This window comes from Aquarana catesbeiana, linkage group LG07 (assembly GCF_042186555.1).
Source record: "Aquarana catesbeiana isolate 2022-GZ linkage group LG07, ASM4218655v1, whole genome shotgun sequence".
NCBI classification, from domain to species: Eukaryota; Metazoa; Chordata; class Amphibia; order Anura; family Ranidae; genus Aquarana; species Aquarana catesbeiana.
The window spans coordinates 135,689,082-135,716,647 of NC_133330.1; the positions used below are offsets into that span (position 1 = coordinate 135,689,082).

Below are 27,566 nucleotides of genomic sequence, written 5' to 3' on the forward strand. Positions count from 1 at the left end.
AGATGTGCTCTGAGGAGCTCCAGGATTTAAATAGCCTCCATAACCAGATCCATCCAAGGTGGACGGTACCCGGGCCTCTTATCCGAAGCACGAGGTTTTGCCTGTAACGCCTCTTTGTAGGGCTGGTTCCCGGGACCCAGGGCTTAGGTCATGCTACATTACCTAAGCTTTCCTGGTGGGGTGCTTTTACAGGTCCAAGGGAGTGTAACCCTGCCATTAAGGGACCCGGTCCTTGAAGGTTTGCTAAACGCAGCCCGACATGATGGGTGAAGGTTGGATTGTCTGTTAATTCAGCAAATCCTGCGGCGGGGATGAGGTAAGAGAAGAAACTTGAACTAAAGTCCACCTATGTATTCTTCAACCACCTCAATACAGTGCACTTACACCCCCTTCCTGCCCAGACCAATTTTCAGCTTTCAGTGCTCACACTTTGAATGACCATTCCTCGGTCATGCAACACTGTACCCATATGAAATTTGCATCCTTTTTTTCACACAAATAGAGCTTTCTTTTGGTGGTATTTAATCACTAGTGGGTTTTTTATTTTATATTCTTTTCTGTCATAAAATTTTGCAAATTTAGTAATTTTTCTTCATAAATTTTGGCCAAAATTTATACTGCTACATATCTTTGGTAAAAAGAACCCAAATAAGTACTGTATATACTCGAGTATAAGCCAAGTTTTTCAGCACTTTTTTTGTGCTGAAATTGCCCCCCTCGGCTTATACTCGAGTCAAGCACTTTTCTGGTGCAAAGAATGACATCTTCCGAACAGACTTTGGGGCCCCGTATCTCGGGACCACTTGGTGCTAGGAACCCCAAATTTGGTGGGCAAACCCAGTAGAACTAGCACTACAACATATCCAAAGCTGGGGTTCCTAGCACTAAGTGGCCCCGAGATATGGGGCCTTAAATTCGGTTCAGAAAATGTAATTCTCTGCTGCAGAAAAGTGCTTGACATTTTCTGAACCGATTTTAGGGCCCCGTATCTCGGGGCCACTTGGTGCTAGGAACCCCATATGGATATGTTGTAGTGCTTGTTCCACTGGGTTTGCGCACCAAATTTGGGGTTCATAGCACCAAGTGGCCCCGAGATACAGGGCCCCAAAGTCGGTCAACTGTGTCCATCTGCAGCAATATCATTTCGGGACCCTTTGGATCCAGAGACCCCTAATTTTGGCTGCAGCTAGGGGGCATCTAGGAACCATTAACTGCCGAGTTTGAAGTTCGGGGGACCTATGGCTGCAAATGGGCATTGTTGACCCCCTTTTCCACTTACAGTAGGTGCGCATTTCTCACCCTAGGCTTATACTCTAGTCAATAAGTTTTCCCAGTTTTTTGTGGTAAAATTAGGTGCCTCCGCTTATACTCGAATATATATGGTAAATTATTTGGTCTTTGTGAAAGTTATCATTTACAAACTATGGTGCCAATCGCTGAAAATTGATCACATCTGATCAGACCTTCAGTACATCAGGTGTATCTCGTTTCTTGAGACACTAACAAGTCAGGAAAGTACAAATACCCCCCCAAATGACTCCTTTTTAGAAAGTAGACATTCCATGGTATTAAGTAGCATGGTGAGTTTTTTCCAGTTTATAATTTTTTCCCACAATTCTTTGCAAAATTAAGAATGTATGTGTGTGATAGAGAGATAGAGATATATATATATATATATATATATATATATATATATATATATATATATATATATATATATATATATATATATATACATACACACACACACACACACACACACACACACACACACACACACATATTTATTTTATGAGTTTTGTAAAAAAAATATTAACAGGTTAGAAATATTTAAAACTATGTGGCGCTACCTCAGTCTCAGTGCAACAACTCAAACCAAATCTTAAAATATTAGATGATCTATGACCTAAATAAATGATCAATAAATATGTGGATATGTGCAAAGATAATAAAAATATTCCAAGAAAGTGCAGTGTGCACACAATGAGAAAATCATATGCAGCAAGCAAAATAGAAACAAAAAATGTGAACAATGTCACGTGATATATAATGTGTAGCCAATGTGAACTAATAGCATATAATGACATCAAACGGCTATATAATAATGGTGAAACATATAAAGTGCAGTCCAAAAAAGCATGCAGTGCGACTTCCAATGTGACTCCCAATGTCAGCAGGAGGAAATCTTCTATGGGTGAAGCAAGTGAAGTGGCAGCAAATGTCTAAAAAGATTCAACCAGTCTTGTTCCGGTGTGCGGCAACCATTTCCCCCAGCCTCTCACCTGTAGTAGCAACCCCCAATGGGCCGAATCAAGCGTGAACCCACAGGTAAACAACACTGTATGCACAGGATCACCTTCCAATAGTGGTCCCAGCTCCCGGGGAGGCAAACGTTGGTAAGGTAAGAATGGCGTACTCGCACACTCAGCCGGTATTCTCAGATTAATGGTGAAGGGGAAAAAAGTGGCTCCATAGTGTAGTAAGTTTTAAAATAATTTATTGCAAAACACTATAGTAACTTACATAGAAATCAGAGCGATCAACGATAAAAGTAAAGGCTTTTGGGTTCGGCCGTGCCTGGAAGCGGCGGCACCTGGCTCCTCCCTGACGCATTGCGTCACACCACACGTGACTTTTTCAAAGGGATAAGGAGTCAGGTGCCAGACAGCCAGTATAAATAGTGACCACTGTCATAACAGCGGATCACTGCATCAGCTAAAATCTCGGTGCATAATAGGCAATAAAAGGCATCTTCAATAGATATCATACATATAAAAACCATATATAGAATACAGGTGGAGGATTAATAAATTTATTCACTCTTCTAGCGAGAACAATAATAAAAGGAAAATAAAATATACCAAATGCACATACGCCATCTGGTGGTAGATAGAAGTAAAAACCGTCAATACAGCAATACAACCTGAGGTTTCTAATGGGGGTAAACCTGATCACAATGGTACATTTAACCTCAACAATCAAAGTGACCATAATTAAAAATAGCATCATAAATCACTTTTAAAAATTAAATAAAACCATTTAAGATTGAATTCTACGTTGTGTCCTAATGGCGATTAAAGTAGTAATTCGTAGATCCATCTCGACTCAGCTTGGCTAATCCTAACAATTTTATTATCTCCCCTCCAATAGGGTTTATATTTTTCTCCCTTCGCCTTTCAGGACCAGCACCTTGGAGAGAGCGCAGCTCCACCTCTTAGACAGGAAACACTGTGTGACAACGGCCCTTTAAAAAGCAGCTGCTTCCACCATGCCGTCAGTTTTAGTGTTTCCTCCGCCATGGTGGAAGCACTGCTTGGGGAACCTGAGGGGCTGCGCTCTCTCCAAGGAGAGGGTTTTGGCAGGACCTCCACGTTTGGGTACTCAGACCAGCCCAGCTCCCTCCCGCACGTGAGGGGGTGCTCCAGTGTCCCTTCCTTCTCCGGCTCACAGGAGTAATGGTCTGCTGGAAGTTTTTACACCCGGGGTGTTCTGGGGGCCGCGGTTGTGCTCAGTAAGAGCGTCTATGCCAGGCCTCTGCATGTCGGCAGCGAATCCCAGACAGCGGATGACGCCAGTTCCGGTGGGCGGAGACTTCCGGCGGGGCGTAGCAGCGATTGGTTCCTGCTGCTTGAACGCAGGAGGAAAGGGCGGGTCCTCTGGCTGGGACTTCCTTTTGTTTGGCACATGGAGCTTAGTACACAGTGCAGCAGCTGCAGATTTCACTATGGAGACAGCGGAATCGTCAGCAGCAATGGCGGATGCAGGCGTCCAGGTTCCCGGCCAGGCCCAGGTAGGAGAGGTGCAGTGACACCTCTCCTTTTTTATATCACTGGGTGTTTTTATCTTTATATGGTTCAAAGCCTGCTGCTGTCTGCTATGGGGTAAAATTTTTCCATTAGCAGTTCAGCAAAGGAGTCAGACTCTGAGCACTTAGGGTGTTGGCTGGAGGTACTACTTTTCTCTGAAGCCTTACTTCTGAGGACCTGGCTTTTTCTTTCTCTGTTTCAGAAAGCTACTGCCAAATCAGAGAGAACAGGGAGAAAGTGCCCCTCATGCAAAAATCCTTTAAGGGACTCTTGGCCCAAACCACTGTGCAAATCCTGCATTGTGGATTTAGTAAAAGAAGAATCCTCACAAGAGTGCAAAGAACTCTTATCTTCTGTGAGGAAGGAATTAGCAGAGGCCCTAGGGACAGTGCTTTCCCTTGTGAAACGTGGCCAGAGTTCCAGCCGAGAACAGAGTTCTCACTCCAGTTTCCCTCAGTCCACTTCCAGACAGGTGGAAAGGGAAAGCATTCCACCCTCAACCATTGATTCTGAGGAGGAGGCGGTGGAAGTCAAGAGTCAAGATCATCTAGATATAAGCTTTCACTTGAGGAGGTGGATGAATTACTCAAGGCAATTTATACTACCCTGGAGATCCAGGAAGAAAAAACTCAGCTGTCCGTGCATGACAAAATGTACCTGGGGCTGGAGGAAATTAAACACAGGGTGTTCCCTGTGCATAAAGTGTTAACAGACTCTATTAAAAAGGAATGGAAGGATCCAGAGAAAGGACAGTTTTTTTTCTAAAGCTCACAAAAGGAGGTTTCCTTTTGAGGAGAATGAGGAACTGTTGTGGAATAATAGACGCTGCTTTTTCTCAAGTATCTAGGAAAACTGATTTAGCTTTTGAGGACATGGGCGTTCTCAAAGATGCTATGTATAAGAGGGCAGATGGGCTACTGAAGAAAGCCAGGGACGCATCTCTAGCTAATCTTAAACCAGCAATGGCGGCTACAGTTGTGGCTAGGAATCTGGAGTGTTGGTTAGATCAACTTAAAAATCATGTAGTTGCAGGTACCTCCAGAAAAGACTTAATGGAGTCCTTCCCTACCCTGCTTAAGGCAGTAAAATATATGGCAGATGCCTCTGCAGAATCTATCAGGATGTCAGCCAGGTCCTCTGCGCTTGTTAACTCAGCAAGAAGAGCACTCTGGCTAAAGACCTGGTCAGGGGATTCAGCCTCCAAAAAATTAAAACTGTGCAGAATTCCCTTTTCAGGAGACCTGATGTTTGGGCCAGAACTGGAGACTGTCCTTGACAGGACGGCAGATAAGAAGAAAGCTTTCCCACAGAAAAAAAACGGTACAGCAGGGGAAACATTTTTGTTCTTTTTGACAAGCCGATAAGGAAAAGGCCACACACAGAAGAGACCCTGGTCTTCTCAGAGAGGAAGAAGTAGAGGTGGGGTACTCTTTAGAACCCCAGAACAAACTCCTAAAAAAACAATGACCATCTAGTATGGGGGATACTACAGGACTTCTTACCAATTTGGGAAAAAACAAAGTCCTTTTCTTCTGGAGTTAATCAAAAAGGGTTATCAATTGGAATTCTCACAAAGCCCCCCCAAATCGGTTTTACATCACAAACCTGCCAAAGGATCGGGAAAAGGCTCTGGCCATGAAGTCTGTTACAGGAACTGATGCAACAGAAGGTCATTTCCCAAGTTCCAAAAGATCAAGAGGGGAAGGGGTTTTACTCCCACATTTTTCTGGTCAAAAAGCCATCAGGAAAGTTCCTCCTGATTCTCAATTTGTAGGTTCTAAATCGATCCATAAAATACAAAAAATTCAGGATGGATACGATTTTCTCAGTGAGGAACTTGCTAATCCCCAAATGTCATATGGCTTCCATCGATTTGAGAGATGCCTATCTCCATATACCAATAGTGCCCCCATCACAAAGGTTCCTGCGTCTCGCAGTTAATCTGGGGGGGGGGGATTTGGCACCTGCAGTTTCCGGCTCTGCCTTTCGGTCTTTCCTCCTCTCCCAGGGTATTCACAAAAGTGATGGCGGAATCTTTGGAGCCCCTGAGGCTGAAGGGGATTTCAATAGTACCCTATTTGGACGACCTGCTACTGTTTGCAGACTCAAAGGGTCAAGTAGAGGTCAACCTACAAGACAGTTCAAACACATCTAAGAAGTTTGGGATGGCTTCTCAATCTTCAGAAGTCAAACTTAATACCATCTCAAAGGGTAAGGTTTTAGACTCGATAGAACAGAGAATTTTTCTACCCCAGGAGAAAATAGAAAAGATGCAGTTGACCCTGAAAACACTTCAATCCAACGCAGAGATCTCTGTAAGACAAGCCATGTCCGCTCTGGGACTGTTGACAGCGGCAATTCCTTCGGTACAGTGGGCCAGGTTGCATGCCCGTCCTCTGCAATCGGATATTCTGATGAATTGGTCATACCAGGAACCTCTGGAGAAGAAATTCAACATGGGGCAAGAGCAAAAAGATCGCTCTGGTGGTGGAGGAACCAGGAAAACCTTTCAAAAGGGCTTCCTTGGGTCTTTCCGGTAACCAGAAGGCTGACTACAGATGCCAGCGCATGGGGATGGGGAGCTCATCTGGACGAAAAAAACGATTCAGGGAGTTTGGACCAAACCAGAAGCGAGAAGATCTTCAAATTGGAGAGAGTTAAAGGCTGTTCACCTAAGCCTCCTCTCCCTCCGGGAATTTTCTAGTGAATCAACATGTCCAAATATTGTCAGACAATATGACGGCAGTATTATATTCAACAAAGCAAGGGGGCACAAAAAGCAAAACCCTAATGGGTCTAGCTCATCAGATCCTAAGATGGGCAGAGAACCATGTGGCCTCTCTATCAGCAGTCCATCTGAAGGGGACGGAAAACACCTTAGCAGATCTCCTCAGCAGGAAAGAAATAAGGGAAGCAGAGTGGTCTCCCAATCAGGAATTATTCGAAACAATTTCCAGGAGTTGGGGTTATCCCCAGGTGGACCTCTTTGCAAAACAGGAAATTGCAAAAATACCAGTCTTCTTCTCTCTTCAGAGACAGGATCAAGCTCTCAGAGTAGATGCGTTAGCTCACAAGTGGGACTTCCATCTGTCCTACACTTTTCCCCCGTTTCAACTGATACCAAAGGTGTTAGCTCCGTGGACTCCAATCTGAATTTGGCTAATATTAATAGCTCCTTATTGGCCGAAAAGACCCTGGTTTTTAACCTTGATGAACCTCTCAGTGAAACCTGCTTGGAGATTACCAATCAGGGCAGATCTGTTGAGTCAGGGCCAAATTCTCCATCCAGATCCAGTTTATCTCAAACTAACAGCTTGGTTTCTGAACAAATCTTAAGAGAGAAGGGTTTATCAGAGAAGCTTATTTCTACCCTTCTTGCAAGTAGAAAAAAAGTGACGAGACATTTACTTTAAAGTCTGGAAGATCTATAATTCTTGGTGTTCCAGTAAAAACTTTGACTTTCTTACCACATTTTTCAGTTTTGGAATTTCTTCAAGAGGGATTGGAGAAGGGGTTAGCAGCAAGAACGCTCAAGACGCAGGTAGCTGCTTTATCAGTTTTTTTTTTTTTTTTTTTTTGGAAAGAACCCTGTCAGGGGAACATTTTTTTTTTTTAGGGCAATGGCAAAAGTAAAGCCTAGACCTGTTATTAGTATTCCCAAATGGGATTTATCTTTTGTTCTTCGGGGACTAACTAAGGCATCGTTTGAACCCATAGAAGAAGCATCATTAAGTTTCTTGACGTTAAAGACTATTTTACTGGTAGCAGTAACTTCCGCACGTAGAATTAGTGAGTTACAAGCCCTTTCAATTAAAGAGCCCTTTATGAGATGTCTACAGGATAGGGTAGTCTTAAGGACAGATACAGCATTTCTACCAAAGGTGGCTTCAGTTTTTCACTGTACACAGGAAATCATTCTCCCGACCTTTTTGTCCTTTTACCTTCGGGGGCAGAAGAAGCTTTCCATACTCTTGATGTCAGGAGGTGTCTGCTTAAATATCTGGAAGGAACAAAGGAAATCAGAAAGTCATCTTCACTCTTTGTTTTAATGGAAGGTACTCACAAAGGAGGTAAAGCTTCCAAGAGCACCCTCGGAAGATGGTTAAAGCAAGCCATTAAATAGGCATACAAATCTTTGGGTCTGGAACCTCCGGAAGGGGTATTACCTCATTCATTCTACTCGAGCAGTGGCGGCATCATTGGCAGAAAGGGCCGGGGCATCTCCTGAGCAAATCTGCAAGGCTGCCACATGGTCCAGTTTTTTGACCTTCATAAGGCACTACCGCTTGGATCTACTATCAGCCTCGGACCAATCATTTGGTAGGAAGGTTTTGCAGGCAGTAGTCCCACCCTGAAGTAAGGTTCTCGGTTATCCTCTCCAAGGTGCTGTCCTGAAAGGCGAAGGGAGAAAACCTTAGTTAGACTTACCGGTGACGGTATTTCTACGAGCCTTTCAGGACAGCAGCCTACTTTCCTCCCTTGGTTATCATATGTAAAGTATAATTATAGGACCTGGTAATTGTCTGATTATATTTTCCAGCATGTCGGAGGATTTCTCGGTAACAACTGACGGCATGGTGGAAGCAGCTGTTTTTTAAAGGGGCGTTGTCACGCAGTGTTTCCTGTCTTAAGAGGTGGAGCTGCGCTCTCTCTCCAAGGTGCTGTCCTGAAAGGCTCGTAGAAATACCATCACCGGTAAGTCTAACTAAGGTTTTCTATTCCGCAGACTTTTAGTGACTAGGGATCACTATTGTGGTATTTTGCATAATGTCTTGATAAGCTATGCCTATCAAAACTTTTTGATGTTTTGGACATGTGCCCTCAGTCTCTTCCATAGTGCTCTTTGTCCTACCAATATATTGAATATGGCAGGGGCATTCTAGTAAGCAAACAACCCCCTTCTCTACAGCATGAAATAGTCTTCTATCGGGTAGTTCTGTAACGTTACATTTGAAGTAAAACTCTTTCTTTTTTTGTTTTCTTTCGTATGTCGACACGTGTAGCAACTTTTACATGGATAGTATCCCTTACCCTCAAAGAAAACTTTTCCTATTTGGGGGGTCCAGGACATTTTTCGCCAAACGGTCCCTCAAAGTAGGGGCTCTTCTATATACGAATTTAGGTTTATTCGACAAGATAGTGCCCAAATGACGATCTGTTTTAATGATATCCCAATGTTTTCTGATAATTCTCTCGATTTGCTTGTGCTGGATGTTGAAATCCATGATGATAGGTATATTATCTTGATGAGCTGTATTTTTGATATTATCTTGTATTAATTTCTCCCGATGACGCTTGGGATTGATTTTTTTTTTTTTTTTTTTTCTTCTTAGTAGACGGTTTTTACTTCTATCTACCACCAGATGGCGTATGTGCATTTGGTATATTTTATTTTCCTTTTGTTATTGTCCTCGCTAGAAGAGTGACTACATTTATTAATCATCCACCTATATTCTATATGTTTTTTTATATGTATATCTATTGAAGATGCCTTTTATTGCCTATTATGCACAAAGATTTTAGCTGATGCAGTGATCCGTTGTTGTCATGACAGTGGTCACTATTTATACTGTCGGTCTGGCACCCGATTCCTTATCCCTTTTGAAAAGGTCACATGTGGTGTGACGCAAAGCGTCAGAGGGAGGGGCCAGGTGCCGCCGCTTCCGGGTACGGCCTACCCCGGAAAGCCTTTACTTTTATCGTTGATCGCTCTGATTTCTATGTAAGTTACTATAGTGTTTTGCAATAAATTATTTTAAACTTACTGCACTATTGAGCCACTTTTTTCCATTCACCATTTATCTGAGAATACCAGCTGAGTGTGTGAGCGCCATTCTTACCTTACCAACGTTCCCCCCCCCCCCCCCCCCCGGAGCTGGGACCACTAGTGGAAGTCGATCCTGTGCGCATACAGTGTTTACCTGTGGGTTCACGCTTGATTCGGTCCATTGGGGGCCGCTACTACAGGTGAGTTGGCTACACTTTACTTGATTGGACACACATTATATATCGCGTGACATTGTTCACATTTTTTGTTTCTATTTTGCTTGCTGCATATTTTCTCATTGTGTGCACACTGCACTTTCTAGGAATATTTTTATATTATCTTTGCACATATCCACATATTTATTGATCATTTATTTAGGTCATAGATCATCTAATATTTTATTATTTTTTTTTAATATATTTTTTATCTGAGTTATGTGAGTACACTGTTTTATGTTGGTGGCTCCTTGTCTAGCTTATTAATTAGTGTTTTTTTTTTTGTGCATTAGTTATTACTTTTTACATATTAACAGTAGAGGCCGATTGTGCTGATAAAAAAAGCTGATTATAACTTCAGCGGGACTTGCAAATGACTTCTGTAATAGAAGTTTCCTGGAGTTATCTGTGGAGAGGATTCTCTCCTCCCTGGGCAGCCTGCCAAGTCTGATAAGAAGATACATTGTATCTTTTCAAGTTCTTTCATCAATAGACTGAACTCTGTGTGTTGAAGTTCTCAGTTTAACCATTTAAAGACTCAATCTTTTCTGATACTTGTTGCTTACAAGTAAAAATCCTGTATTTTCTGCTAGAAAATCACTTAGAACCCCCAAAAATATATATATATATATATATATATATATATATATATATATATATATATATATATATATATATAATTTTTTTTTTTTTAGCAGAGACCCTAGGGTATAAAATAGCGGTTGTTGCAATATTTTATGTCACACGGTATTTGTGCAGCGGTCTTCCAAACGCAATTTAAAAAAAAAAAAAATAAGCAGTAACGTAAGCCCATTTTTTTTTTTTTTTTTTTTTTTTTTCATCCAAAAGTTTTGCTTACCTGTTTTTGTGTATTTAATATTTAAGATATAGTTATTTTTTTTTAATCTAAATTATACATACAAGTGAACTGATTGGAGGTTTGTTTTGTTTAATAAATGTTTAAATATAAAAAATTTTCTGTATCACTTATTACTTATTTATTTATTTATTTCAGGTACTTATATAGCGCCGTCAATTTACGCAGCGCTTTACATATATATTATACATTCACATCAGTCCCTACCCTCAAGGAGCTTACAATCTAAGGTCCCTAACTCACATTCATACATACTAGGGCCAATTTAGACAGGATCCAATTAACCTACCAGCATGTCTTTGGAGTGTGGGAGGAAACCGGAGTACCCGGAGGAAACCCACGCAGACACAGGGAGAACATGCAAACTCCAGGCAGGTAGTGTCATGGTCGGGATTCGAACCAGCGACCCTTCTTACTGCTAGGCGAGAGTGCTACCCACTACACCACTGTGCCGCCCTCTGTGCTCTCACACTGGAGCGGGCATGCGTTGACGGTAAAATGCTGTTAGTTTTAGCGGCGCTTTACTGTCATTTTAGCGGCGCTATTCGGGCTGCTAGCGGGGTGCTTATAACCCAGCTAGCGGCTGAGGAAGGGGTTAAATGCGCCCATACGCTTTGCAGACGCTTTGGCAGCGGTGCACATTCATTTCAATGGGCAGGAGTGGTGGTATACACCGCTCCAAAGATGCTGCTTGCAGGACTTTTTTTTTAACATCCTGCCATCGCATCGCCTCAGTGTGAAAGCACTCGGCTTTCACACTGAGACTGCAGGGGAGCCATTTTACAGTCACTTTACAGGCACTATTTTTAGCCCAAAAGCGCCTGAAAAACGCCCCAGTGTGAAAGGGGTCTAACTGTTAGATTTTTATGAGATGAAGGGGAAAAAAAATCGGCCTAATATATCGGCCCAAAAAAATCGGCATCATATATTGGCCATCGGCCACCGCGATTTCTAAATATCGGCATCGGCCAGAGAAAAACCCATATCGGTCGACCTCCAATTGGTTATTTCTCACAGAGCATATGCATACAACAAATTACACCCCAAAATACATTCTGCTACTCTTCCTGAGTATGGCGATACCACATGTGTGAGACTTTTACACAGCCTGGCCACATACAGAGGCTCAACATCCAAGTAGCACCATCAGGCGTTCTAGGAGCATAAATGACATTTCCTGGCAACCTATCATTTTTGAAGGCCCTTCATATTTCTAACACATAGCATGTACATACCAAGAATTACAATCCAAAATAAATTCTATTGCAGAAAGGGTAAAAAAAAAAAAGCATTACCTGTGCTTTTAGTAGTATCCACAGAGGGGAGCACTGGTCCAGGCAGCAGGCAGGGATGTGCTTAGCGACAGCAATAGTAATTATCCAGGCAGGAATATTGTCTATAGTCAGCGCAAGGATATTGTCAGCACAGCACAGTCTATAAAAATTGTCCAGGCAGAGACAGCCAGCACAGCCATAATATTGGTCCTGGTACACTGTTTCCTGCAGACACTCATTGTACCACTCTCCAGCCCTTCATAAACATACTGCCTCTTGCTACAGCTAATTATTTGCATAGTCCAGGTAGCGGTGTGGTCTGTTCATGCGGCAGGCAGAAGCATGATGGCAGTAAGTCAGCAGCAGGCTGAGGGCCGTAATCAGGTAAGACCTGTGCACAGGGGTAGAGGCTTCGACCCACCCAAATCTCTATGAAGCCTCTGGACTTCAGACCCTAATCCTGAAATTTCGAAATCCGGAGAAAACAAAAAAATTGTTTTCTCCATCCGGAAAAACAATTCTGGAGTGCCTCACGTATGTGAGACCCCTGTGTACTACAGTAGCAGACATGTGGATGTGAGCGCTATATTCAATATGGTCAGACAGCAGTGGTGAGTCTACTTGTAAACAGTAGATGGGGTGATTAGGTGCTGTATAACTTTTATCATGAAATGACAATCTGAAATGGTAAAATTATACGGTGATTAAAACATCAGCAACTGTAAGCTGTTGCAGTCCAATAAAAAACTGAATTAAAGTCCAATAAAAGCAGTTGTAGAAGGCGGCCCTGTTGTTAAAGAAGAAGCAATCCTCTGGAAACTGTAGAAGTAGAAGAACAACAATGGCGCCACTCTAAGTGCAGTATTAAAACAAATTTAATAAATCATAAAAACAGGTACTCACAAAAGTACATGTATTCAGGCATATAAGTACTGGGCAGGAAATGCCAGGTGTCCCAGGGGTATGATCCGGTCACGTCCTCAGATGTTCCGCTCGGAGACGGGCTGTGCTGCTGTGTGGGCGGCAGATCCGGCTGCTGGAACGCACTGTGTGTGACGTGATGATCTGGGGGAACGAAGGCACTTCCGGGTCTAGGCAGGGGTGACGAATAGGCAACGCGTTTGCGGAGCTGCGCTCCTTCCTCAGGCCTAACGTGACCTGTGCGGTCTTCTACCAAACCACACCCCAACTCCCCCCCACAAACTCAGCAGCCCTGAGTGTCACGGCCCCTGTTCACCCTTGCTATATGCTCTGGTCTTCTTCCGCCCTTCATATGCTCCAATTACGGAAATTATGCTTGGCACCTATGCTCTTCACATTGTCTATATGGAAAAGATGTTCTGAGCGTCACTCCCTGTCCTCTCCGTGCCCACCACTCTTGAATAGGGATGAGCCGAACACCCCCAGAACCTCCTCAGGAGATTTACAGCCTATATGGGGGGGGTCTTCTGAATCGGGAGAGGCTGAACCCGACAGGATGAATGGATGGATGGAGAAAAAAAATGAATAAAAATAAATAAATAAATAAAAATAAGCTTTAAAAGGCGTCCGGAGCGAGGATGAAAAATAACCTAGCATATAGCAAGGGTGAACAGGGGCCGTGACACTCAGGGCTGCTGAGTTTGTGGGGGGGAGTTGGGGTGTGGTTTGGTAGAAGACCGCACAGGTCACGTTAGGCCTGAGGAAGGAGCGCAGCTCCGCAAACGCGTTGCCTATTCGTCACCCCTGCCTAGACCCGGAAGTGCCTTCGTTCCCCCAGATCATCACGTCACACACAGTGCGTTCCAGCAGCCGGATCTGCCGCCCACACAGCAGCACAGCCCGTCTCCGAGCGGAACAACATCTGAGGACGTGACCGGATCATACCCCTGGGACACCTGGCATTTCCTGCCCAGTACTTATATGCCTGAATACATGTACTTTTGTGAGTACCTGTTTTTATGATTTATTAAATTTGTTTTAATACTGCACTTAGAGTGGCGCCATTGTTGTTCTTCTACTAATACAGTAGCAGGGCAACAGATCAGTCCAAGCGGTAGGCAAAAGCATAGTCCATAAAACAGGCCAGGGTCAGTTCACGTCAAGGCAGTACAAACGGTAGGCAGAGGCATAGTCAAACAGGCCAGGGTCAGTTCACGTGAAGGGCAGCGGAACGCATACAAATATCCCGTGGCTCTCACAGAGCTTGTACTGGGTGTTGTCACTAAAATGAAGAAAGCGCATTATCTCGTATCGTGACCTGGCCATTATGGCAGAATAAATGGGCTTGTTGTGGATGGGGTTGGTTGACCAGTAGGCATGTCCTTTTCATTATATATATATATATTTTTTTTTTTTTTTTGTAATCCCCATGTTTAGGATGAGGCCCATAAACAATTTGAACTCCTCCAAATTCAGATCTCTTCACTCAAATGGACAGGCATATGATGATTGTGGGTTGTTGGCAATATACTGCTGGGCATATAAATTTGTCTGGTCCACAATGAATTGCAGCAAAGTGTTGGGCAAAAAACAGATGAAAGCAATCAATCTCTGAGAAATTTTGGGTGTTGGCCTGCACACCTGGCTGTACTATGAAAGGGGAATAATTGGTGATCCCGAGTCGGATGGCAGCCATGTTGGGTTGGCAAGACCATCTGGCATGTATGTAGAGGCCCTGGCTTTTGGGGGACGTGACACTCCAGTAGGTTGGGGGATTTGAATTTCCTGTGCTGGTACTCAGGAGTGATGTCGCAGCACTGGTACTGGGCATTTGTTCCTGGGGCCTATCGCTGGCGGCAGCGCTGGTACTGGGCCTGGGAATTTTGTTCTTGGGGCCTATTGCTGGTGGCAGTGCTGTTGGTTTCCAGAGTGCCATGCCTTTTAAGGAGGGACCCATTCTTCCTCCAAATCATTTGCTGATTCACTATACTCAATCCGTTCAAATTCCAAATTTGATTTGGAATCTGATGAGAACTCCCCGTTGCTCTCATCAGTCATGGAGAGGATCTGGAACGCCTCCTCACTGTTGTAAACTCTTTTGTACATGACGCTGATGGCTGTATGGCAGGTGACGTTCACTGATAGGTGATGACAGTGTGACAGGTGATGGTCACTGATGGGTGACAGGCCACGGACTGTGACGGTTGCCGATGGGTGCGCTGGTGACGGTCGCCGATGGGTGCGCCGCTGACGGCCACTGATCTTATGTGACAGGTGTACTTTATAGGGTGACTGTTGGGTGACAGATGACAACACTGGGGGGGGGAGGGGGTGGCGGCGATCTGACAAGTGTTGTGCTTGGTGTGGTACAATACACAGATCGGTAGCTCACTGCTCCTGGCTCTTCTTTCCTCACACTGGAAACGGTTTGTGAGGAGAGAAGAGCTGGCAACAGCTAGTTACCGCTCTGTTTACATTTAGTGATCGGCTGTGAAAGCCTCCGCCGTCACTCTAGAGGAAAACCTCAGGGTCAGACCCAGGCTCAAAAGACGTCCTGGGGCCAGAAACCTGCAAAGCAGAATCCTAAAGCCTCATCATGAAGAGGCAACCCCCCTCACCAAGGTGGGGAAGACTTCTGCAGTTTTCAGAAGTCTGGCAAGAGGAAATTCAGGACCGACATAGTATCTGTGGGGTTGCTGGATGGTTCCCGGAGCAGGTGAGAGGGCTCCCGGAGTTGTGAGAGCTAATGTTGCGAGTGGGAGCTTCGGATGCGTCCGCCATCTTATGAGCCACGCATGCACCCCCATTATGCTGGTTTCTGCTTTAACCACTTGCAACCCAGGCCAATTTTGACATTTCTCACCTACATGTAAAAATCATTTTTTTTTTTGCTAGAAAATTACATAACACCCAAACATTATATATGATTTTTTTTTTTTTTTAGCAAAGACCCTAGAGAATACAATGGTGGTTGTTGTAACTTTTTTATCTTGCACGGTATTTGCGCAGCAATTTTTCGAACGCGTTTTTTTTGGGAAAAAATTTTGTGCTTTAAAATAAAACAAAACAGTAAAGTTAGCCCAATGTTTTTGCATATTGTGAAAGATGAAGTAACACCAAGTAAATAGATACCTAACATGTCACGCTTCAAAATGGCACACGCTCGTGGAATGGCGCCAAAGTTCGGTACTTAAAAATCCCCATAGGTGACGCTTGAAATTTTTTTTTTTTTTTTTTACTGGTTACATGTTTTGAGTTACAGAGGTCTAGGGACAAAATTATTGCTCTCGTTCCAACGTTCACGTCGATACCTCACATGTATGGTTTGAACACCGTTTTCATATGAGGGCGGGACTTGCGTATGCGTTCGCTTCTGCATGCGAGCACACCGGGACAGGGGTGCTTTAAAAATGTATGTATTTTTTTTTTATTGTTAATTATACTTTCTTTTTTTTTTTAATGTTTGACACTTTAAAAAAAAAAATAAAAAAAATCCCTTTTGTTCCTATTACAAGGAATGTAAACATCCCTTGTAATAGGAATATGACATGACGGGTCCTCTTTACAGTGAGATATGGGGTCAATAAGACCCCACATCTCACCACTAGGATGGGAAGCCTGAAATAAAAAAATAAATAAACCGATCACGACTTCCCAGCCAAGGCGGCGCAATTTTTTTTTTTTTTTTTTTTTTTTAATGCAGAGGCCGGGCATGACGTCAAAACATCGCGCCCGGCCACGGACTATAGAGACTCCGGCGACCATCTGGTCCGCCGGAAATCTCTATGAACAACATCCTCCGACTCGCCAATCGTAGCAGTGAGTCGGTAGAAGCACCGGAGGGCGGCGCGGGGGAGAAACTACACACACACACACACACACACACACACACACACACACACACACACACACACACACACACACACACACACACACACACACACACACACACACACACACACACACACATCCCCTCTTGCCTCCTGTAAGAACGATCAAGTGGTGGAACAGCCACTATGATCATTCTTATGGTGTAGGGAATCGTCGGCTGAAAACGTCAATATCTGAATGATGTCTGTAGCTACAGGCATCATTCAGATATCTCCGCTCAAAGTTCATGACGGCGGGCGGCAACAGTTTAAAAACCTGAATGCTTGTCAGTGTCCTGTGCAGATTGATTCAGAATGGGAGGGGTCTTGTTCATTATAATCTTTGTGCACTGTGTTCTCATGCACTGTGTTCTCATGTTCTCATGTTCTCATCAGTTTCTGCAACCCTTTAGAAGTTATTAAACAACAAAGATTAAAAATGATGCTACAGCTACACCTAGACAAGGCTTGACTAGAAAGGGGAACTGAATTTTAACTATGCCTCTTATACTCATCGCATACCATCACCTCAGTAAATTAAATAAGGACTGAATTTAAAAAAAAAAAAAAAAAAAAAATTTTTCCAAAGTAATTCTTCAGCGAGGAACAGCTGGATTTATCAAAAAATATACATAATTCTTTATTGAAAAACAAACAATGAAAGCTAATAAAAAATGGCGCAAACCTCCACCACATACAGTAAAAATAGACAATGTTGTCTAAGAACACAGATGGCCACTACAAGCAGACACACACTGCTCACTCACACAAATATCAATAACTAATCCTCATAAAGAAGTCCCAGTGAGGACATGGATGGATGTGGTCTCCGAGCAATTCGCTCACTATCCCAACATGCCAATCACTGGACGTTTATCCTTCCCTAAATTGGGTTGGCTAGATGTTTGGAAGCAGTTCAAAGAGTTAACCCCGGTAGAGTAAATTGAAAATGCATTGATAGCAGAGTAAAATGAAATTAGAGAACAATTTCTTATAGGTATAAATCGAGCATAGATGAACAGGGTTTCCTCCATGGGACAAGATATACAATAGATGTCCAGTTTGTTAAAGATGGGGACAGGCTAATATCTAGGGGTCAGGTGAGTGTATGTGTATACACTTCCCAGCCAGGAAAAAAAAAATCAATACAGCTCACCGCCCTCCCGATGTCCCCCTCATCCGCAGCATCAAGCCAGTCAGACCACCTGTTTCCAGGGTGGATGGGAACCACAGAGCATAGGGTGAAGACTCCTGCCCGTTGCTCCACGTGGTTATTGTTGTCTTTATTGCAGTATATTTTGGGCATACTGCCCCGGCCTAGCAAAGGCGCCCTATGTGAGATTAGGGGGACCAAGAGCTCCATTTCAATTCTTATATAGGCATGGTTTCCATGATGGTGTGGAAAATTTTCTCCATGAGCTGTATGGCTGCCATACATTTAAGAACCTGATCCCATGGGACCTATGAGGTTCTCCAGAACAAAGCGATGCTCCAGTGGACCGCAGTAAAGAGCGTGTGGGTTAGTTTTTGTACGGGGGGGGAGGATCCAGGAATTTATGCAAATAATAAGCACATTTGATGTGTCAGTCAGTACACCTTTGATCTCTGCCACTTTGAAGGCTACTTTCTGCCATATGTCTCTAAGTGCTTTACAACTCCAAAAAATATGTAGGTGAGTCCCCTTTTTCAGGGCAACCTCTGAAGCAGTTTTCGGAAACAGCGGGGAAAAATTTGTGACTTTTTAGAAGGTGTGTAATACCATCTCGTATGTAATTTCACCACTGTTTCCTTTACCGCCACTGACTTTGTGCATTTATGCATATTAGCGATCCTGTCCGACCATTCCTCCGGGGAGGATACCTGACCGGTCTCCGTCTCCCAACCGAGCATGGCTGTGGATTTTTCTGGGAGGTCGAGGCCACCAAGGTAATCGTATAATAATGAGATTGTCCCCCTGTCTCTGGACGAGGGGCCACACAGGTCTTCGAATGTAGAGACATTGTTAGATACATTCTGGGAGTAGTGGAAGTTGAAGAAATGTCTAATTTGTAGGCATTTGTAAAATTCTGTCTTGGTTAGGGAGTGAGAGGATTATAGAGTTGAAAGAGAAGATTACCCCATCCTTTTGTAAAGAGTCTAGGGTAATAAGGTCTTTCGAGATCAACATGCCGAAAGCATTAGGGGAGGGGAATGCTGATTAAAATGTGGGGTCCTCAAAGGATGCTAAACTGGGACAGGATGGGAGTAGAGATAACTTTTTCTTGTATAGTGACCATAGGTGTAGGGATTTTCCTACTACCGCATTTAGGGTGGAAATATCTTTGGGGTGAATTGAGGTAGCCCATAATAATCCAGGTAGGAAGTATGGGGCTATTGAGGTCCGCTTAAAGCGGAGCCAAGGGATACCTTTTGTGTGTGTGTAGGGTGGGGGGGGGTGTTCCATTGTGCCATTGTGCCAGCTGTAATAACCTGGCAGAGAGGTAATATAGTCAGAGGTTTGGTAATCCCAGCCCGCCCATGGCTCGTAGTCTATATATCATTTTCCTGCCTAATTGGGGTTTTTTATTTTGCCATACAAAGTTGTTAACGTCCCTTTTGAATTGGATCGATCGTCTGGCGTGACACATAGTTGGGGAGGGCCCTAAAAAAAATAAAAAAAAAAAAATAGTAGCTTAGGGAGAGTTGACATTTTCACTGCCTGAATTCTGCCCAAAAATATGATGTGATGTGATATGGGCTCCAAGTATGCAGTAGATGTCTGATGCGAGTAAATGCTGGAGAATAGTTAGCTAGGTATAGCTTATGAAGCGTAGGGGCTAATTTGATGCCTAGGTAAGGTAACGTTTGTCCCTCCATTGCAAAACCAAAATTGGATTGGATAGTTAAGGTTATGTTTTGGGGAAAGTTTATAAGGAGGGCAGAGCATTTGGAGAGGTTAACCCCCAGTCCTGAGATTTCTTGGAAAGTGTGTAGAGTGGAGATAATATTGGGCATGGACACAATCAAGTCAGTCTGCGTATAAACCAATTTTGAACTCTTGATCACCCTTTAAAAATCCTCTGATTTTGGGGTCTAGGCTGATAGAGCGAGCCAGGGGCTCTATGGCAAGGGCAAATAAAAGTGGCGACAAAGGGGCACCCTTGTCTTGTTCCCTTGCCTAGTGTGAAGTAAGCGGAATTGCAGTCCAGAAGTCTAATCAGTGTGTGAGGGTGGTGATAAAGTACTCTGAACCCATGGACAAAGGCCCCCAAGAAGCCAAATTTTCAAGGGTCAGTTTGGGATATGGCCATAGCATGCTATTGAAAGCCTTGTGAATGTCAAGGCTCAGGAGCAGCACCCTGCGTGAGTGTAGTTCAGCATCTTGTATGATGTGGGATGTTAGTCTGATGTCTGTAATTTGTTTGGTCGGGATAAATCCCGTTTGATCTGGGGAGATTAAGGAGGTAATGATATTGGAGAGTCTGTCCGCTAAGATGCGACCAAAGATTAAGTCGGTGTTTTTGACTAAGATTGGCCTATAGTTTTGAGGTAGGGAGTGGTCCTTATTGGGTTTAAGGATTAGGGATATATTTGCCATAAGTCTGGGAAAACATTGCCCTTTAAAAATGTGGTTGAAGAGGGATTTTAGGTACAGGATTAAGATGCCTTGAAATTTTTTATAATATGGGGCTGAGTATCCATCAGGGCCAGGGGTTTTAGAGGGTTTTAAAGATTCAAATACTCCCCCTTGTTGTGAGAGACAGCCTAAGACGCAGGCAATATTTTTTAATTCCCTCCCCCATTCCTTTCTTCAGCAGCTCTGCAAGGATTGGCTGTTCCACCCCTCAGCATGATTTGGCATGCTGAAGTCATGTGGTTACTTTCCTGGCTTTTCACTGGATGTTAGAGATCATAGCAGAAGTTCAGTGTTAGAAATGCACAAGGGAGTGTAGAGGTGGGCGGGGAGTCTACTGACATCACGACTCCACCCACCGAGCTCCAGACAACAGACCCACCCACAGAATATGCAGTTTTTCAGCTCTCATAACAGACAGAGGGGAGACATTTGACAGGTAAAGATACATGCAGGAGGCATGTATATCCTTATAGATAACCCCTATGGTAGTAGTTTAGAAAGGATGACATTGGGTTTACATCCACTTTAATTAGTTCAGAGTTGGAGCATGGGGCATTCAGCTCCTGGAGGTGTTCTTGTGTTGGGGCTGGGAGGGTTAAGTCATTTAACCAAGATTTGAGGGTGGGGTCTGGGGGTGAGGATAGTGGGGAGAGTAGTTCTGTGTAGAATTTAGAGAGGATCTGTAGGGCCTCTGCTGGGTGAGAGACCAAGTTGCCGTTGGGGCTTCTCAGTTTGTATGTGTGGGGGAGTTGGATGGATTGGTTGAGCTTTTTCGCAAACATGGCAGAGGCGGAATTGCTGTGTAACAGGAATTTGTCTCTCGACCATCTTAGACATTTTTCAGTCTGTTCAGAAAGTATTTTATCTTGTGCCAATCTATTGGTGTTAATTTGCTGTAGTAGACCAGGGGCGTGACTTTGGGTATGTAAATGATATAACCTATCCAGTTCTGCGGTAAGTCTGGTGATGTCTGCCAATCTCTGCTTTTTCCTATTTGTCGCTGGATTAGGTGTCCTCTTATTACCACTTTGTGGGCAGCCCATAAGACTGTAGGAGAGATGTCATTTGTATTAGTGGCAAAATATTCCTCCATGTGATTTGAAATTTGGGTTATCAGAATTGGGTTTGTGAGGAGGGACTCCTTAAGTCTCCACTCTGCCATAGAAGGCTTAAGGCCTATGTGGGAGATGTTCAAGGAGACTACATGGTGGTCTGACCAAGGGCACGAATGAATAGTTGCATTTGTAGAATTTGCTAGGAGTATAGGGTTTCAGAACAGATAGTCCAATTTGGAGTAGCTGTCATGGGGGTGGGAATAAAATGTATACTCTCGGGCCCACACATTGGGTCTATTAGATTGTGTGAGTGCAGCAATGATTTCAAGGTTTTAGGGAAGGCGTTGGTGGCACTGCCAGCCCTGCTTCTATCCAGGGCTGAATGTGCGACCTAGTTAGTCACCTCCCAGCAGTAAATGTGGGGAGGAATATTTATCCAGGATCTGAAAAAAAGCTTTAAAGTTGCTTGAGAATTGTTAGGGGCGTACACATTAGCAATCGTGACCACCTTCCCTTGCAATGAGCCCTTAAGGATGATAAACCTTGTTGCAGGATCTTTGTAAATGCTTTCAACGTCAAACAATATGTTCTTTTTAACAAATATCGCCACTCCTCGGGACCTGGACCCAAACGTAGTATAATGTCCTATGCCATATGATCTGCCAAAGTGGGGTGGTTGGCTTCTGAGAAATGGGTCTCCTGTAGGAGTATAATGTCTGCATTTAGACGTTTAAGTTTTTTTTTTTTTAAAAGTTTTTTTTCCTTTTTTTTGAGGGGAGTTAAAACCCTTAACATTGTGGGAAATTACTCTAGTACCCATTTTGAATAAGAGTGGCTATATAGGCATAGATGACTGGGGGAGGGTCCCAAGAAGCAGTTTTCTGGTAACTTCCACCCGGATGGGGTGAGTGTCCGGAATATGAAATGAGTTTGCGGTTCCCATAAGGGGGTTGCATCTAAATTGAGCCATAAGGGCAATACTGCCAAATTCTGCATAGTTAGTGTAAGCATATAAAAAAGTCCCGTAACCAAAAAAGACGACCAAGAAACAAAATGAAAACAAAATAAACCATTGGGATCGTGAGAGGAAAGACCTTCCTGACTGTAGGATAAAGTAATAACTTGTCAAGTATAAAACTTCCTAAACAGTAGGACACTAGTGTAAAACGCTCTTGGCAACCTGCTGGGGAAAAAAAAGGAATCCAGAAGTTATGTTCTAGAAAAAAAGGAGCCTGAATATGCCTTCAACCCTTTTTTTTTTTTTTTTTTCTTCTGTGGGTTTTAGCAAGCGTGGGGCGACAACCAAACGGGCACTGCTGTGCGCCAGGACAGCGGGAAGCAGTCAGGTTGAAATATGGTGCAGAGAGGAGTAAACGAACTGCAAGAGGGGGGGGGCTCTGATATTGTAAGGAGCCTGTCAGTTGTCACCTCCCCGGTATGTATCGGTGGTGCTCCTCAACCGTTAAGTGAAGTCCCATGTCCTGAAGAAAGAAAAATGGTGATGGGTACGGGACGAGTGGAAAGCAGTGTTCAGTTCATTTGATCCCTGTGATCTTGCCTCTGTCTTCTGCGAACCCTCTGTGGTGAAGGGGGTTGCCCAGGTGGAGGGCACCCTAGGAAGATCCTTTTTAGCCATAAGACCTAGCTTGACCAGGAGCTCTTTCACTTCTTGGATGGTGACCACTGTGTATGTAGTCCCATTGTGTGGAACTTGAAGTTTTAAAAGGGAATCTCCATCTATACCGTATTCTAGCCTCTTAGAGAGGAGTGGTGATCTCTTTTAACTTGCGGCATTTGTCCAGAGTGGCTGGGGATATATCTGTGAAAATTTGAATCCTGGTACCGTCCAGCACATTGTTGGGGGTATTGCGGGAAGCCTTTAGGATCTCCTCCTTCACAAAGTAGTCCTTAAGGCACAGGATAATATCCCTGGGTGGCAAATGCAGCCACTGGGGGGGGGGGGGGCAGGTCGCGGGGACTGGAACAACTTGTGGATTGTTGGGATTAGCTCTGTGACCACCTCAGGGATCCCTCTAATCCTCATTGTTCCGTCTATTTCTGTTGTCCAGGTCCAACAGGTGGGACTGGAGCTGGGACACAGATTCAGTGAGGGATTCATGATCTCTGCGGAGGTCAGTGTATGAAAGTTGCAGTTCATCATGCTTTTTGTCTCTTAAGAGATCAGTTCTGCCTCCCAATACTGCTATCTCCTGCTGCAGAGTGTTAGTAGATTTATGGAGTTCAATCTGAAACGTCTCTATTTTTGTGTACATGGCAGCCAGGCTATCATTAAGGTCAGCCTTGGTGAGCTGTAGAGGTTACTCACCGTCTCCAGACGAGTGTGCAGGGGAGACCGCTGGGCTGTGTGCTGTGGCTGGAGCATGTTGTGGCTTGGCACCATCTTGAGGCTTCCCTCCTGCCATCTCCTGGACACTGAGGAGATAGTTCGTGAGGGACTTTTGCACTGGTTTCCTGCGACGAGACTTGGAGGACGGCATGCGCCGCTCCTTCCCCTGGGGGTGCAGGTGGTTTTGAAGTCTATTTTAATTGATTTTATGGCCCCATGAAGGCACTGAAGTCCCCGCTGTGCTCGGAGCTCTGCTCAGTTGTATGAAATTTAAGGAAAACTGGAAAGTGTGTGTGTGTGTATATGTGTGTGTGTATATGTGTGTGTGTATGTGTGTATATGTATGTGTATATATATATATATATATATATATATATATATATATATATATATTTATATGGTAGTGTGGTACCCCACCAGTGTATGGGTCCAGAATTCTCAACCAGGCAGGTTGAATGGATCCCAGGGTGTTTGCTTGCTTCCTCATTTAGTAAAGTCCACTTTGGGACCTAGAGCCCGGGATTTCTTAGAGATCTGGGTGGGATGAAGTCCTGGGTCCGGGTTTTGAGACTCACCAGCACACTGATTGTTCAGGTGTGTGTGGGTCCGATAAAGTCAGGACCATGGTTCTGGGCTCCACCCTCCCGAGGAGTGCAGGTGTGCACTGGGGAACCCAGAGAGTGGAGATTTTGCTATATGAAATCAATCTCACCTGCGCTAATACACGCCCTCTCAGTCTAATGGTATAATGCATCTTTAAACAACCCATGTCTCCTGCATTTCCCCAGTAAACAGACCCAATCACCATCTTAGCTCCATCGTTCCTTCATCTGCCCTGCTGGGCAGAGGCTCTTGGCTTTAATTCACACACAAAGGAAGTCACAAACAGGAAATTATAAAACGGGAAGCCCTGACCCCAACAGCCAATTACTTCCTCCACAGGATATGAATGTCAACACAAATTCTTTCAAACAAGATATTATACAACAACCAATGAATAATGACTAGGGGAGCCTTATGAGCGTGTCTGGGCGGGGGCAGCGTGTACGATCTCCAGCCCTCCTGTCTCTGTATCACAGGGAGTCTGAGTTTATGAATGCTGCTCCTGACCACAACGATTCAAAGGCTCCCGTTTTTACCGTTTGTTCGTGAATCCTTATTCTGCTTTGTTCAGAGGACAAAACATACCCGGACTATACTACTGTCTCTGTGGATGGGAGATTATCTGCAGGTATAAGCCATGGCATCTCAAATATGTTGATCAGGCATACAGGGGTGACACGATCGCACATCCGCTAAACCGAGAATGTCTTTGCAGAGCGAACACATCCCCCCAGATGATCGTTCTGTGTATCACACAGTGGCCCTTCGCTGGCGGACATATCTCCACTCTGCAAACACTTCTCTACATTCCCAAGGAGCTTTCCACTACCAAATGGATCTCAACCAGCGTCAGTCTGCCCCAGTCAGCTCTTTAGAGCGGGCTGCAGGAGAACTAATACTGGGAGACACTATGACAATACATATTAAATACATCTTCATAAAATTTCCACAACAGTTCCTCCTCTTGTCATATGCTCCCATGTGTCCCTCGATGAATCTTGATCTTCTTAATCAGTCCTTAAATTCACAAAAAGGAAAGAAAACACGACTTGACTTGTAGACTGTTCTTCAGGAGGGATGACTTAGAGGAGGACATGAAGGCCGGTCGGTCTGGGATCCTCTGTGTCTTGTACATGGGTTGGTCTTTGGGGCGTCTCATCTGCTCTGGCTCTGTTCACTCGTCCAATCAGGCAACCTTAGTACCTCATCACGGCATATAGAAGGAATAGAAAAAGTCTCTATCTCTATTCCATGATCCGCTGCAAAATAAAACAAAACAATCACCAAAGATTCCCAGACCTTTAAAAGGACTTCAACCTTCACTAGCTATAGCTCTGGCTTTGCCTTGCAGGGATCTAAACCTTATCCATATGGGCCTGAACTTTGTCACCAGTATCCCCGATCCAGGTACAACAAGCTTTACCTCTGAATTCCGATAAACCCCCCTTGGATTGTGGGAACTTCCTTGTAGTATCAACAGTTGCATTAAACATCCCATCCACAATGGATGAGAAATTGTTTGTTTCATAAGCTGAAGCCCCCACCGTGTACAAGCAGGAAACCATGCCCAGGTCGGGGTTGGTGAGCAATTCCCTTCCAGCTGTCCCTGCCATTCTTGCCTTCTCTCACGCCATCAGATCCTCACGATCGGCCACGACATAAGATGATGGGACGAGTTTCAACCGGACGCATGAACCCTGCATTAGGAGAATTTCCTTATAAGCTGTAGATCTGCATTAATACCAAACTAAAGTTGAAGCACACTTGTGGGCTACCTAGTTGTCCTGATAAGCTGGCAAGAAACAGAGCTATTGTTAAAATTATAACTAATTTTACCCTCTAGAAATAGTTAAATTCCATTGACAAGTGTCTGGATTTTACTAGTTTGTCAAAACACCTCATACCAATATGAACATCCTATATAGCATGTACCGCCGTCATCGCTGGGGCACTAGAGCTCGGTGGAGACTCAGAGTAGACCCAACCATGTGTCCTATTGGCTTTCTTAGCTAGTTGGAAAATACACTTTAAAAATATAAACAAAGATACTCCTCATCATTTTAATGTAGTTGAGCAGCTTCTTGCAGTGGCTGGCGTGGATCCAGTTGTCTTGTCCCTCAAGCTTCATTACAATGACTCAGTCACCTGGTTGGAAAGAATGTAAACCAGTTATTGTGTCTGGGTCCAGGAGAGACTCATGAACCCTGTGGTGGACCTTTTTTGAAGTTTGTTAGTGATTGCACCTACCTCATCAGCTGAGAATGTAGACAGCTGCTGAGGAAAGTACAACTCTGTTTTTGGTTGACCTCCAAACAAACCTCATATGGCAATAACCCAGACATGTGGGAACTTAATGACTGTGGTCACTGCATAACCTGTGCACGGCTTGCAATCTGGGGTGTAATACCTGGAACCATTGACAAAAAGGTTCTTATGGGAGTGTCCTTCATCAGACTGCTGCTTGCTGATTCAAAATCCGTCAGACAGACAGTTGTCCTACTGGGTCACAAACTTGGCTAGAATTAGAATTAGTACTATTGGTTTGAAAATTGTCATTCTCACCACTATCATCCCCACCCTTTTCTTTCTCATTTCAAACTGGAAGAAGACACGCAGGGTTTAGAATGTGCGGGGGGGAAAAAAAATGAAATGGTGAAATGGCTTACGATACTTTAACCTTCATAGGCATGTGTACAGCTATCTACATACACCTGCTTTCTATGTACATACACTTTCAGAAGCTCCTTGGACCTGAAAAGATACTTATAAACAAGTTATTACTCTATCCTTCATATTTTAACCTGCAAAGAATGATAAATAATACAACATTGGTGTAAATTGTCACTGACATTCCTCAAAACTGATAACTAAACCCTCCTGTAACCCTTACTTTCACGTTCCTACTAAAATGCGACACGCAAGAGGGTTGTCGCGGTAGGTTCAAACATATTCTTGTCGCTGCATACAAACAATGAGAAGACTAAAACATGAGACAAACATTTTAGGTACAAATGTGGGAGGAGAGATTTCATAGTTCCCAAAACAAAAATGAAAAAACAAAAACAACCAAGTGAAATGTTACCTTCACTCTTTTAGTAATAGAAAAAAAAAAATACAATGGGAAAGACACGAGAGCATCTCAAAATCTTTGCATGGCCTGCCACACAAAGCCCAAAAAAAGGCATGATCATTTTTAAATACACAAACGTGTACTAC

The 27,566-nt window shown here is 43.8% G+C and overlaps 1 protein-coding gene across 3 annotated transcripts in view; it reads left to right on the forward strand.

Annotated features, from left to right (window-relative positions):
- TCF20 (transcription factor 20) overlaps positions 1 to 27,566 on the forward strand; it is a 430,416-nt gene that overhangs the window by 18,386 nt on the left and 384,464 nt on the right. The gene's annotated exons all lie outside the window — the stretch shown is intronic.